This window comes from Cephus cinctus, unplaced genomic scaffold (assembly GCF_000341935.2).
Source record: "Cephus cinctus unplaced genomic scaffold, Ccin1 Ccin1_scaffold0695, whole genome shotgun sequence".
In the NCBI taxonomy this organism is placed as follows: domain Eukaryota; kingdom Metazoa; phylum Arthropoda; class Insecta; order Hymenoptera; family Cephidae; genus Cephus; species Cephus cinctus.
Genome location: NW_014333317.1, coordinates 406,351 through 420,753, shown reverse-complemented (window position 1 = coordinate 420,753; position 14,403 = coordinate 406,351). Strand labels below are relative to the sequence as shown.

Sequence of the window (14,403 nt, the reverse complement as noted above, 5' to 3'; positions counted from 1 at the left end):
GGGGGGGGCATGAGAATAATAATTCCAGGAAAATACAAAGGGCGGTGGGGAGGAAGTGGATAGGCGATGGTGACGATGGTCGCGGTGGTATATGGGAGTGGGGAGGGGCGAGGGGCGCAAGCAAGAAAAAAGAAAGCCCGGAAGCGACTGGAAAAGGGAACGAGAGAAAGAAAGGTAGATAGTAATAAATTCCTGGCTGGTTTTCATTTATCCGTCATTGTGGGGCCACGTGCCCTTTGCCTGCGAATCCTTTCATTCTCTCCTTCTCTCTCGCTCTCTTTGGCCACGTACTCTTTTGAAGTGGCACTTTGCTGCGAAAGCGGCTCAAAGTTCACAGTCGGTTTGGAGATATATATATATATATACAGAAATAAAAGAGAAGAGAAAAAGGAGCTCGTACGAATAGGCGTAGCAAAACGAAGCAGAACGTGTCAACACGTTAAAAAGTAATCAAGAGGAAAAAAGGAAAAGGAGAGAAAGTAAAAAGAAAGAAGAAGAAGATAAATTACGAGGAGCAATCATTGAGTGGAAGGTAATACCAGTCCCGCGTTCCTATTACATACATATATATGTATATATAGGAGTGATAAAAGAGTTTCTCGATATCTTCATTATATTTAGTACAAAGTACGTTCGCGTAAACTCTGGAATTTCCGTTACCTAGGGGCAGTTTTACGGGAGTGACATTAAAGTAAAGAATCAGACGAAGGGAGGGACGTCGACTTCTTGGCCAACGGGGTAACGACGACGAGGCTCATTAATTCAACGCCGGGCGTCCCGACGACGAATTATCCCAACGCGAGTTCCCAAACTGGCTACGAAGGGGAAGCGATTCGCTCTCTCTCTCTCTCTTTCTCTTACTCTCGTCCCGTAATGGCGGTATCAAGTTTCCCAGTAGCAAAGCATAACGAAACTCAAGAAAAGAGTGAAACAAGTCTGGAGTCTGGACCGGGAATATCCGGCACGGGGACGAAGATCTCCTGGGAGCAACAAAAGGACAGCGGAATAGCGGAAAAGCAAAAAAACCGAGATAAAACTTTTAAAAAAATTGAAAGCAAAAAAAATACAAAAGACGTCAAGAAAAACGGGATTTCCTCTATTAATAGAATTATGAGCAGAATTCTCGATCGTTGAATGAGAAAAAAAAACCCAGCAAGTAGTAAAGGCACGGGGAATTGATCAGTCACGCATCCCCAGGTACGTAAGACGCACACGTCACTCGGAATGTGCGTACGCGTGCTTTAGCCACGGGAATGTCTGTGCGATATAACGTGATAAGCCTGGTAAGATATATTCGATAATAAAAAATTAATAATACCAGACGCCGTACGAAAGATCGTGAAGTGGGTTATAAAGATAATAAAGAATAGCTTAAAATTGGGAGGAACCAATCGACTCTGTTTCCATGAACGAATGGTACCAGTGAACTCTCGCATGGTAGCCAGTGCTATAGTATGTAGAATGTACGTGCAGTAGGTAGTACGTCAGGTATGCGCCCCAATGGATACCGAGTGAGTGTGATGTCAGAGTGAATTCTGGCGGCGCTGGCACTCCCGAAATAATGTCCGACGAAGGAGAGTGGCCCAGGCATTCTAAGAGGTTTCGGCAGTCGACTCTCTCTCTCTCTCTCTCTCTCTCCCTCTCTCTAACGCAAACCCACTCTCTCGCGATGTACCGCGAGCGGTTACATAATTTCGGTAATTCCACCGTGCACCAGGAGCCATCACAACAACCACCCCAATCGTGATCATGATCATCAGGGACACTTGTGAGGATCAAGGAGTTTGATTAGGTACAGTCAAGGAGGAAAAAAAACAAAAAATGGTTTATAAGTCATGAAGGAAATTTACGAATTAAGGAAATAAAAAGGATGCCCCCCCCCACCCCCCGGTGGGTGGAGGGGTAATTGAAGGGTAGCGACTGCCGTACTGGTCGTCCCGAGGGTGGTTTAGTACCGAATACGTAAGGGGTGCTGGTTCCGAGTGGCGCTGCCATGAGAATGTCGAATCAATCCTCACCGTCAGGGATTCAGCGAGGTGTATACATATATACACGTCTATTATGTACATACGTGATACATATGTGGCTATATTACATATACTCACCGTGTCACCGCGAAGGTGTCCGATGTCGTGGTTGAGGTTGTAAAGATTAAGAATTTTATGTCACATGAGCCACTTCATTGGGGCCACTTTATATATTGTTAACAATGGCGTAACGTGTCACACGTTATGATTAATTATTCGGAACTAGATTTTAAATTACGCAAAAAATTCATTCGCGAATTTTCGTTTTCCTTTTTTTTTTTCCTTCTTATTCTTCTACCTCAACCGTCTTATTAGTTCAGGTGGCTTTAATTGTCTCTAGTATTCCTTTCTCTCTCTCTCTCTCTCTCTCTCTCTCTCTCTCTCTCCAGCCTTTCGTCAACTTCCTGCTCTCCGTTTTCTCCTCTCGGCACACCGTCGCCTCCTGGTTTCTCTTTCTTCGCCGGCTTTACGACTCTCACGCGCGTTTTCCTCCTTTCTCAGGAGGAGCCAACCGAGACGCGATGTGCGCGCACTAAAAATAAACCGGCTTACTGTTTCCCGCACCTTTTGTACCGTGATCGACACATTTATACGGGATTCTCGGGCACTCGCGCTCAATCCCGGGCTCAATCTTGATGGTCGACGGTCTCTCGCGGCTATCACGGAAGCGAACTGATGCCTGCCGGTTGGCCCTGGGCCCGGGAGAACGTCTTAGCAACGACGATGAGAGCGGAAGGTGTTACACGGGGGGTAGGTTAGAAATTTTCAAAGAGGTCAAAGGGCACGGATTAAGAATAATGGTAGCCCGGGAATTGAGGTAGAAAGAAGGTCGTTGAAGAATAGGGAAGAGGAAGTGAAGGATGGATGTAGGAAGAGCCACGAGGGGCAAAAAGAGGTGGGAGGTGGTTGATAACCGATAAGAAATTAAAGGTACAAGAGGGAGGATGACGATGCTATATAGGGTGGTGGGGAAAGAGAAAGGGAGGAGAGGCAAAGGGGCTAGTTTCCTTGAGTACAGTCAAACCGGAAATGACGTAGGAAATTAGAAGAATTAAAAATGGAGTGTTTCTTTCCCGTCTTTCTTTTCGCCTTTCTCGCTGTCTTTATCCTTGTCTTTTTTTTTTCTTTCCTCACTTCCTTCCGTCCTTCCTACGATCTCACTGAATTTTCACGTGAGCGACGTCGCAGACGAGGGATCGTCGTACTTTCACACTGATTGTCGCCGACGACGCTCCTGTGCCCCCGGGGTCGACGGTGGGATCGGTAACGTTGGGCGTTGACGATATCAGCCACGGTGACTTCACTTTCTTGGGTGGTTTCGACTGAAACGACCAGTAGTCACGAGAGGATCCTCCTGGCAGGATATCTGCAGAGCTTGACGCGACAATGTGGATGCTGCGCGATCGCAGCGTCGACGTGGGTTCGCGACGACGACGATGACGACGATGACGACGATGACGACAATGACGATGACGTTCGCGTAGTCACAGCAGATAAGACCCAAAGCGATCAAACGGAGGAGCGGACGATGACACAATCGGGCCCGTCGACTGACAACGATCTTTGCCGATGCTTCGCCGAGCAGTAAACTTTCTCCTTGGCGCCTCTTTTCATAAATAAATTTTTTAAACTCGATTTGACCGTATAACTACAACGACCACGTATATGTATATATATATATATATATGTGTGTATGTAATATAGTTTATGTATATAGATATATATAATATGCGTACAGCGAGAGACAATGAATATTCGTAGGTTATGCGAACGCGATAAACGGCATCCGTTGAAACTTTATTTATTTATATATATATATATATTTTTTCTTCTTTTTAAAAGAAATCCGTGCGGCGATGTGTCGATATATTATTAATATTATTATATTATTTTTGCTGTCGTTTTCTTATTTTGTTTTTCTTTGGCTTTTTCTTGCTTGTTTGTCGGCGAAACAGGAGGGAGTCAAAAGAGGGGAGTCCTCGGTGTCCGAAGAGAGATAGATGTGGGTCGGTGCACGATGTGTACGGTACTGCGGTCTTTGTCGGACTGACGCTTCTGTGATCTACGGGAGATCGGGCCGGTCGCGCATGCGCACTGCCGAGTTCATCCCCACCACCATCGAGGTAGGCCCACTAGCTATAGATATACAGCGCTGGCACGGGCAGAGCACAGCAAGAAGGGCGCCTATGCTGTTCTCTCTCATCGTCACTGACTCCAACGCCGGCAACCCGGGCGCACCGTGTTCTGCGCCCTCGTATTCACCTAACCTAACCTAACCTTTCCTGACCCGCTATACCTTGTCCTGTCCTCTTACTTCCCTGGCTCGTACCCCCTCCCCTCAATCGCCGTCCATCCCCCCTCCCACCCCAATCGCTCCTTCATTTACCCTCTTTCTCTTCCTCTTTCCTACCTCTCTAACCTATCCTATGCGCTCCTATAGTATGGACCTTCTGAACCCGAATCAGACCCTCGCGAAGTCTCGCCAATCCTGCCGGCACGACCTCCTTTGAACGAAACTGTACCAAAGGTCACGGGGATGGGTTTTTAGATGGTCGACATACTTATATATCCAGAAAGCTGTTGGCTCAAGATCTTCAAATGAGGTTACGTCAGATTACGCCTACGTAGGGGGGACGTTGAACGTTTTTCTTTTCTTTTTCCTTTACAAAGATAAGACGATTACCAGCGTACACTCGATGGGCTCAAACGTAGAACGTAAGTCGACACGCACTCGCCTTACAACCGATCCTCGTCTACTGCGCATGCGCAACATTTCTCCTGCGCTACAGAAGACAAGTCCACTAAATAGTTTGGATACTGGAAACGATGGAAATATCTATTTCGTGCGGGCTGCTCACGCGGCAACGTCGCCGCGGGGCTCGCGAGACGGCCGACGTCGCGACGCGCGAGAGAATTCAAGATGGCCGACCGGCTCCCCGACGTGGATCGCCGTCGGTGTGTTGCCACGCACACGAACGGACGTCGCGGCTCCGTCGCACCGAGCCAGCGTCGGCGGCGTTCAAATCGATTACTAAACACGACGTCACTAGGTCATTTTACATGGCAGAATGCCGCCGCGGATTCTACTACACTCTCCGGCCCTGGGCTGCTTTATTTTTACTCCCCGTCCCACCCCTCCATGCCCTCTCTCGCTCACCCGTCTTCTTTCACCCATTAACCGATCTCCTACGGATCCCCGTCTGACAATGACATTACCTCTTCCACTGCAAACCATAAAAGTCCCACGGCTGACGGTTTACCGACCGTTTCTACTTATCCCTTTTATCAATCAAATTCTACGTAAATTCTTTGCATCCTCGTTTTTCCATTTCTTTACGTATATCTGACTATCGTATACTTTTTCTTTTTAATATCTCGATATACTTCTGATGCGCGGAATTTCTAATTACTTAGGTCTTCTCTTGTCTGACCGATCAGCCCCTCCTTACTATACGTACAGTCTACTTCCTATACTGGTATCTATAAGGCCGTGTCTGACTATTTCTTCTATTCTACTTCCATTGTCATTATTCCCATAAGTGTATATACCTATATATATATGTATAAGTACTGAAGACAGCTATTTGCAGAAACTTCTTCATAACCTTCGCACTGCCGTACTTGAATATTCTTGACGTTTAATTCTATCATTTATACCATACACCCGCGTCTGACGGATTACGTACTATATCTACTACTACTAATGTTCCTGTGCTATACGTTATAACGTCAGCCAGTCTGCCGTCTGCCCACAGCCGAGTCTTTGGTATATTTCTACTTCCATCCCATTGCTTCCTTCGGCTGCAAATTAAACTGGGACTGCGTGACTGCATTCGCGCCAGTATAAAAGATACCAATGACATAATGGCTGGTTTCCAACGACACCACCCGTCCAGCGGTTATTACAAATCTATGTTAACGCAGGTATCAACGTTGGATCTGGCAACGCTGTTTATTCCCCGTGGGATTATTATCTCTTGGAATTATCTGCGCTGTGCAGTCTACAAATGCGATAGAAGTCAGCCTTAAGGCTCATTCGCAATAGCATAATGCTGATCGTTTGATAGGATTAACTGCCAGACAAGGGTTTACTGTTTTGGTTTACGGTTTGGAATCTCCTTTGACGTTTCTTGCGATAACGCAAAATGCCCGTTTTCAATGATAAATTTCATATTATTATTATACACTTTGAATATTCCTCACGTTTCCACGACAGGCGGTCCTATCGATTGTCGTTTCTTCACTTTGCAAGGCTGACCGGTTTAACGAGGCTTCAGAAAATTCTCGAGAATCCAGTCACATCTTTATCTGTATTCTGGTCTCGGATCTTGTAGTAATTCTGACGTCATCGTTTTAAAAGTATGCGAGTCGTCATCCATTCCATAACAATTGTCATCGACGTATCCGTTATATGTACGAATGACGTCACACTGTCATCGCAATGTACCTAACGAACTGCCTCGAAATGAAGTCAGCCGATAAAATTGGTATGACGCGTTTGGATGGGAAAATAAATAAAATTCGGGCATTTCATGAATTATTCATAAGGATCAATGCATCCCTGAAATTATTCAGACGATAAAAACGGTGCACGAGTCAAGCAGTTCTTATGCGATCATCCTGACATCAATGCCCGATATATCAGCTGTTATAAATCTGCCAAGTGTCACGTGTGTCTCTGTCGGTAACCGGAAGTGCGAATCGCACCGAACGTTACCGACATTTTACGACGCAATTCCCATTGGGAGTTTGGAATCTCTTATGCACTGCCAAGTGTCTGCGGTATGCGAGGTGAAAAAGAAAAACAGAATAGTAGAAATAAAAAGGCTATAAAGTGCTTCGTGGAATCCATATTATTGGAAAAAGATGAGGGAGCGAATAATAGAACAAATTGTTATTGTTCCAAACTGGCCGATTTAATAATTGAGAACCCACTCGTAGATTCTTCTTCGTGCTTTATTAAGACTAATGAGAGATACTCGAGCAGCTAAGTCAATTCTAGATTTTCTATAGTCCATTCGAGATTCGTCTTTCCATAGTCGATGGATGAAAGACCAGCAACATTTTTCAATTTTAGGAACCCGAATCGTATACATAGAGTTAATACAGATAGAGCAGACAAGCCAGCTCTCGACGCGGCAGCGGCGAAGAGAGAGATAGACGCAAATCAGGGTGCTTGCTGTCGGATAGCTGAAGGGGTTCAGCTATCTCTTTCTTTCTCATTACGAGCGAACGGACACTTCCACTTGCAGAGCAGCCTATGGCTTGTCTGCTCTATCTGTATTAACTCTATGATCGTATATAGCTCCACTGACTTGGTCGTTACGTCGACATCGTGACTGACTTCACTATGAGTAATGAATTTAACGACGTCCCAGCGTGCATCACGCGTCACTACGAGTCTCCCTTCTATCTCTGGATCATCGAATTTACTTGGAAATCGTAGAGTCAAGCCAGGATATCGTCATTGGAGATGGAAGGCATTCCTTTCGTGTAGGATTCAATTATTTCGAGTGTTTAATTCAAATAAAGGTTCGATTACAGGTTTGGCTGGTTGAGAATACTGGAGAGAGAGAGAGAGAGTGGTGGTGGTGGGGGGTATGTGGATCACATTGGGTATTTTGGAAAAGTCACGTGACCATAAAAAATTACGATCTAAAGACAGAGAGAAAGAGAGAGAGGACACGTATAATATTTTTTTTTAAAACTGTATTAAATTATTTTTAGGACTCAATTAAATAAAAGATCAGGCAAATCGTGGAATCGTCGAGAAGAATAATCGGACGAGTGTCGAGGAGTCAAGTGGCGGAGAGAAAGAAAAAGGGAGAGGAAAAGTATATTGAATTAATCGATCATGAGCTTCGAGTGTCGCGCGCTTTAGTGTTAAAGTTCGTCGGCACTTTGGTAAATTCAAGTGGGACGCAAAATGAGCAACTTTCATCGAAATTCCCCTCCCCGCCACTCCCCGCCGTTCCAGCCCTTAGGTTTCCCTGAAGCTCCACTAGAAAATCCTAATGCGTTAGGGAATTTGCATTAATTATGACACTAGGGATAACTGCACGATAATTGAAGGAGACACGCAACATACCGTGAGGCAGTTCACGACCTTTGCTGATCTTATATCCGAATTTATTGTGTCGTCCTCGGCCGTAAGAGCCTCGTAAAGAAGGGGGAGAAAAAAAAAATTTTTAATTATAAAAAATTACGCACTATTAATTGCTTCGTGGGATACGAGGTATACAGTGGACTGAATTTAGGAAATTTATTTTTGATCGATAGTGAAAAATGTTTGAAATTTATTAATTCTCCGTGCAGCGAACGTATCAATATTATTGATAACTGATAAGCAATGTAAATGTTGGCTCGTGTAAATATATGGTAAATGAATAACGCGGTGGTGAAATCAGCTGAAAATTAATTGAACGATTGACTGATCGTTTAGAGGTTTACTTGTGGTGGTGAAAGTGCACAGGAAATAATAATAATAATGAATGAAATAGAACGAAGATAAATATTTTGAAAATTAATGAGAAAAATCAGGAATAAAGATAAATTTAAAAATTTTTCATGTATCACTGGCGTAAATTAAAAAAAGTTGTATTTCTCCTACGAAAGTACGGAGGTTAAACGTGTCAGGTAATTATTATAAGGTTAAATTGCAATCGGGAAATTTCACGTAATTTCAGTAACGCGATTGCTGCCCTCTGGCGGTAATCAAATAATTAATTCGCTTAAATCGCCCTGGGATTTCACGTAAACGCGCTTGTTTCTAAAGCTTCGATATATTGGTTAATAAATTGAAGTGAATCAGACCATTTGAATTTCCCGCCGCTTTTATTTCCTGACATTTATTTCTTAATTCGTTCCTTTCACATGATTCCTCGTACACAATAATTTATCACAGTGGTCCGCGTTCCGTCAATCCGCACTGATATCGACGTATCATCGACTCGGAGTCACAGTTTACGATAATACCAATCAATATGCAATAATCAATAAATACCATGAATAATAATAGGAGCGTCGATACGTTAGCTATAATACGATGGTTTCTCTGACGTGACGCAATCAATTCCATCTTGATGTATCATTCATATGACACATTGCACGTAATAGAAATTTATTCAAAATTAATTTTTTACTTCATTTTACAATAAAAAAAAATTTACGAAATATCAAAATCCACTTGTTGCGCTGGTCGACACAAAATCGCATATAAATAACTTTACTTTCAAAGATATAAAAAAACAAGTTTTTTAACTTAATAAATGGCAATAAAAGGTTTTCAAGAATTAATATAAATTTGAGATCGTTTTTCAGCGTTAACACGTCTCACCCGTCTGTCAAGGTTGAGCGGAAATGACGTCAGGATTAGATGTCGCAGTAGTAGGGGAATGCAGGGTTCAGCCGGATGACGGCGGTGATACTTTATGAAGGCGGAAGAGGACGAGCGACTGTAAATAATGTAATCTGATAAGCGATACAATTTTCTCAGAATCGTGATACTCGTGACGAGGCAGTTTTGGTAAAATAATCAAGAAATATCAAAAATATTTTTTTTCACTATCTTTTCTCTTTCGGGATATTTTGAGATATCTGAGTAAGGGATATCTTTGTGGTTGGGAATAAATAATATTATACGGAAAATATTAATTTTTTCATATACCTTGAGCGCGACTTTGAAATATGTAATCAGCGATCTATGTTAATTGAATGAAAAATTTGAGGTCAGTTATGACGTCATTATTACATAGGACGATACGTGTTATATCTCATTGCCTTATAGTATGCGTCAATCGTCGATTGTCAGTGGCATTAAACTATGCCGGAAGTCCGGTTCCTTTTATCTAATAAGCCGCCATCTTATTTCGCTCGATCCTTTCCTTTTCGTTAAATTCTCTTCGTAGGAGTAGATAGATAGTCGAACATTTTCTTCCCCCAAGAAAAGCCCCAAGGGATGATAAACAAGGCAGAGGAAGGCGCTCTGAGAGTTAAGAAGCCAGCAGGTCTGCTAATCAGTGCCGTCTCAATGTATAACGGGGCCCCGGTCGTATTAAGTACACTATAACGTACTGCAGTCCGATCCCCTTACTTCTTTTTAATATAGGAGACTAAGCAGGCAATATAAAAAATGTCGAAGCGCTATTTTTTTTTCTAGATAATTTTATGTTTCGGACTATGCAATTTAATATACGCAGCAGTTTGTTCTTGGGATTTATTAACGAAGGGAGGATACAATTACAAAAATTTGTTCCCCTTTTTTTCTCATTGCCTCAACTTGTTATGTGAATTTTATCTATATTATGTACTTAGCCGCTGTGTACGCGGTTACGTGTAGCCATGGCGAAATTTATGGGCTGATTTGTGGCATAAATAATTTATACGTACGCCGAGTTACTTGATAGGATAATTTTAGATTTTAGAGGTCGATCCGACGATTGAGTTATGAGTTTGAGATTTCGACGTACCGATGCCGACGCCACTGTCGATTAACACTGAACGATCTGTACACAAATATATCTATAGGTATACGCACCGTGTACTCCATTAAGTAATAAAAATACACAAATTTTTAATCAACGATGCATAAAGAACAAAAATAACCTTTTGTAATTTTGAATGATTTACGTTAATAAAAAAGAAAAAATTTATCAGTCGATCAATGTATTAGTAATTGATAAGTAGAGCGTAACGAATTTAGATATCGAAATGCACTTAGGTTCACCACCTTGACTATAGCGAAGCCGCACAAAGTATTGCGATAGATTGTATAATCGCGTAAACAAAAGATGGCAGTACCGCAGTGCGTGCCGTAACACGAGAACCTAACCCCTGACTAAGGTACGGTTGGGTGCGGAGAGTTAAAGACCCTTATAGATATAGCGTGCCGAACGAAACCCTATCAGTAGTGGCAGTCCGCAAAGCCAACGACAATACGTTAATCAACAACGGTCTCTCTCCTTTCGCTATCGGGAACTCATCTGCGCCATCTTGGCTGATCACGTGGCCTTTTAGTTCACCGCGAGTAGATGGCGCCACTTGATCGCAACGGCCGTTTCGCGTGTCTCGTGATTTTCCCAGTCACGATTACAAATTCCAAACTATATAATAAGACAATAACAATGTTTATGGTTTAACTGAAGTACGAAAATGGCTGACGAGTAGTGCGACACGCGATATATTAATTTTTGAGGATACAGGTCGCCAATGCAGGATGGAATGTTCGAATTATTTCGTCGGTATAGGTGACTGACAAAGATACGTAGAAAAAAAATATTTTTTTAGGTTTGTCCGTTTAAATTATGGCAACGCGACAGGAGCTCGATAGGACAGTCTATAATGTCCTATTTAAGTAAAGCTTACATCGTTTTCATAAATCTACGTGGATTTTCTAATGGATATCGAACTTCCAGTGCCAACTAAATGGACCCGATAACTTACGATCCGCTGCCAGGAATAAAAGCAAGAATAAAGTTAGATCAATTAAACAAAAATTAATATGTGAAAAAAAATAAAAAATTTCTTTCATAGATTTTTGGAATTACTTCCTTTTTTTTAAGTTTTTCTTTCTTCTCCTAAATGTCTCATAGTCGCCAGGTTTTTCTACTAATTTTTCCTTACTACCACTTCCCTTCTCGTTGTATCCTGATAGTACTCGTATATGACTAAATGAAAGAGTGCTTGATACTAAAAATTTGTTCGTGCAGCTTTTTTCACTTCTCATGTAATACTCGTGTGCTTTTATGTACATGGGCTTGTGTATATAGATTGATACATAATGTACCGAAACTGTTACTATACTACTCCCTAGAAGCGAACAGCCTTTATTTCCTTGACCAATGTGCTATCGAGCTTTTGCAAGCTCGGCAGGCCGTGATTTTCTATATACACGGTGATCGAGTTTTCCTATATCGATTGGCTTTTGAAAGCTCAACTTGTAAGGGACAACTCGTTAAGTCGAATGGCTAAGCCGATAGGTTCGATAATAAATAATTGGAAATTTCATAAATAATCTGAAGATTTAACAAAAATATGGGAAAATAATTAAAAATCGTTCATAGTTATTATGAAATTGAGCAATCTTTAGTGTATAGTTAATACTGAATTTTTCAAAAATATTCCAGCCTTTTATTTCTCTTGATTATCTGCTTTTTGCTTTCATCGGGCCCTAGGTTTTTCGCGTTTTCTCAATGGATTGGCGGTAAAACAAGATAAAAACCGCATGTCGGATACGCACATTCATAATGTTTCTCACGGGCGAAACGAGAAACCGCCGAATAAAAAAAAAAAAAGAGATAAAGAATTGTCGGACGTAACGAGTGGAAAGATGGAACCGAGTCCATATTAATTGCAGCCTCGTAATTTTTTTACTGTTTTGTGTGTATCCGACTGTAGCGTTATGCGTCATTCGCATAAATGGGACACAGCCTTAACGCATTACTGCTTCAAACTGGCATTTTCTGGTCAAATTCCCATGTTCGCGACGTAAACAGTCTCATTGTCTGTTCAGAGCATTTTCATTCGTTACATAGGAATACGTGTAATTTCGTGCTATCTTGCATTACTTTTCCTTTTGCAAATAAAAATAAAAACTTCCCAAGCATTTAATTTTTCCGTTGCACCCGTTATATTTTTTTTTTTTGCTTAGACGCAAGTGGCGAAACTATCAGAAAGTCCATTACTCGACATAGCGGTTCATGTAATTCTGGAAAATTACAAATTTGCAAAGTAAATCAAGTAAAACTTTTCTTGATTTTTTTCCTCTAGAGCTAATTGAAAACTCGTGGGAGTTAATGAAAATAATATTTTTTTCTCTCATTTCATACCTACTATTATTACGTCCCTGTCGGCTCGATTCTAAATGTTCGTGCCGCACGTGTTAAACAGCTTGTACACTACGTGCAGGAAGTAAAGGAAAAGCGAAATGTAAGAAAAAAAAAAAAAAAAAAAAAAAAAAAAAAAAAAAAAAGAAAAAAAACGTCAAATTTCATAAACACGTAACTCGTCGAATATTCACGTGAAAAGTTGCCTTAAGCCGTAATTAACACGTCACTCAGTACGTTGCAATTAATTATAACCAATCAATGCAATTTATTGATCACCCTCAGAACCCGCAGTGACGACAGTTACTTCTTATTCAATTAGAAAAGTTCGTTCCGTGGATTCGCACAGCAGATTCGCTGATACACCATATAATGTCGAGTCCACAAACCCTTTCGTTGCAGTCACGAGTGTCGTTGGCGGGCTTCATTAATGAAGTTTCAGTGCCGGGGATGAGGTCGCTGTAGCTTGTAGGTCGGAGGGTATATAGTAAATCAATGAAAAGGGCGCAATGGAAAGTGCCAGAGCAGCTGTGTGATAGAGGACCAGTATTGCTTACAAGCAAAAAAGTAGGAGTAACGAAAACCATAAAAACAGAAAAGTGCTTATTGAATAATCCCGGGTACGAGCACCTTGAGAGATAAATAAGATAACAGGTAAGTTATCTGGCAAACTGCAGCGTATTTCAAAAAAAAAAAAAAAAAAAAAAAAGTACCAATAATAAAATTAACAATTTACAGATATCCTTGATCTCGTCTATAAAGATATATCGATCAATCGATAATGCTCGACGATCACGATAGAACAATCAATAATTCGAAGGCTGACGCAAATTCACCTTTTCGATAGTAGAGATACTGAATCCGGGAATCAGATAGACGATTGATATCAGCGTCTATCAAAGCCCGAAGGTAATACGTGTCGATTGGGAAAATTGCGCAAGTCTCGTAGTAGCGCTTTCAGATTTGACAGTAGGTAGCTGTATGCGCTTAAGTGTGATATAGGGATAGCGATGGGAGAGGGTTGTTGAGGTTAGGTGAGGTCGATAAGAGAAGCGAAGGGGGGGGCAGGGAGGGGTGCGGGTACCTGTGGAAGGTCACGGAGCTTTCGTGGGGGGGGGGAGCTTTCCTCCAAGGATGGAAAGAGGTAAGGGAACGAGCGAAAAGGAGAAGTAGAAAATAAGGGTAGGTACTTTGGTAGCTGAGTGGGAAAGGGGCCCGAGGGAGGTCAGAGGTTACCGGTGAGACTTTAAACAGGGAACGGAGTTGTGGACGTAGGCGAAATAAGGAAAGGGGTTGGATGACTTTCGGCGCCGGAAGGGTTGAAGTTTCTGCGACTTCTCGCACGGGGATGCACACGTGTAGTTCACGACGAACGGAAGTTTAGAGTCGACATATCTTGAATCAGAGAATGAGGTTAGGTTAGGTCGAGACGATCGTTAAGACCTGAACCAAGGTTCCGATCTAACCTTACCCCAATGCCGGTGCACATAGAAACGAGCCCTTCTTGTGTCTTGCGTTGGACCAAAATTCCAAGCTCCCCCCCCCCCCCCCCC

General features: G+C 42.2%; 1 protein-coding gene across 2 annotated transcripts in view; it reads right to left on the bottom strand.

Moving 5' to 3' along the window:
* The window catches only part of LOC107269990 (plasma membrane calcium-transporting ATPase 3), a 128,900-nt gene that overhangs the window by 69,889 nt on the left and 44,608 nt on the right, over window positions 1–14,403 (bottom strand). Inside the window, exon 1 of one of the 2 annotated variants that reach the window (XM_015744519.2) lies at window positions 2,106–4,090. The exons of the other annotated variant lie outside the window; for it this stretch is intronic. The gene's annotated coding sequence lies outside the window, so the exon portion shown is untranslated. Of the gene's footprint in view, window positions 1–2,105; window positions 4,091–14,403 lie in introns of those variants that run through there. 2 annotated transcript variants of the gene reach the window in all.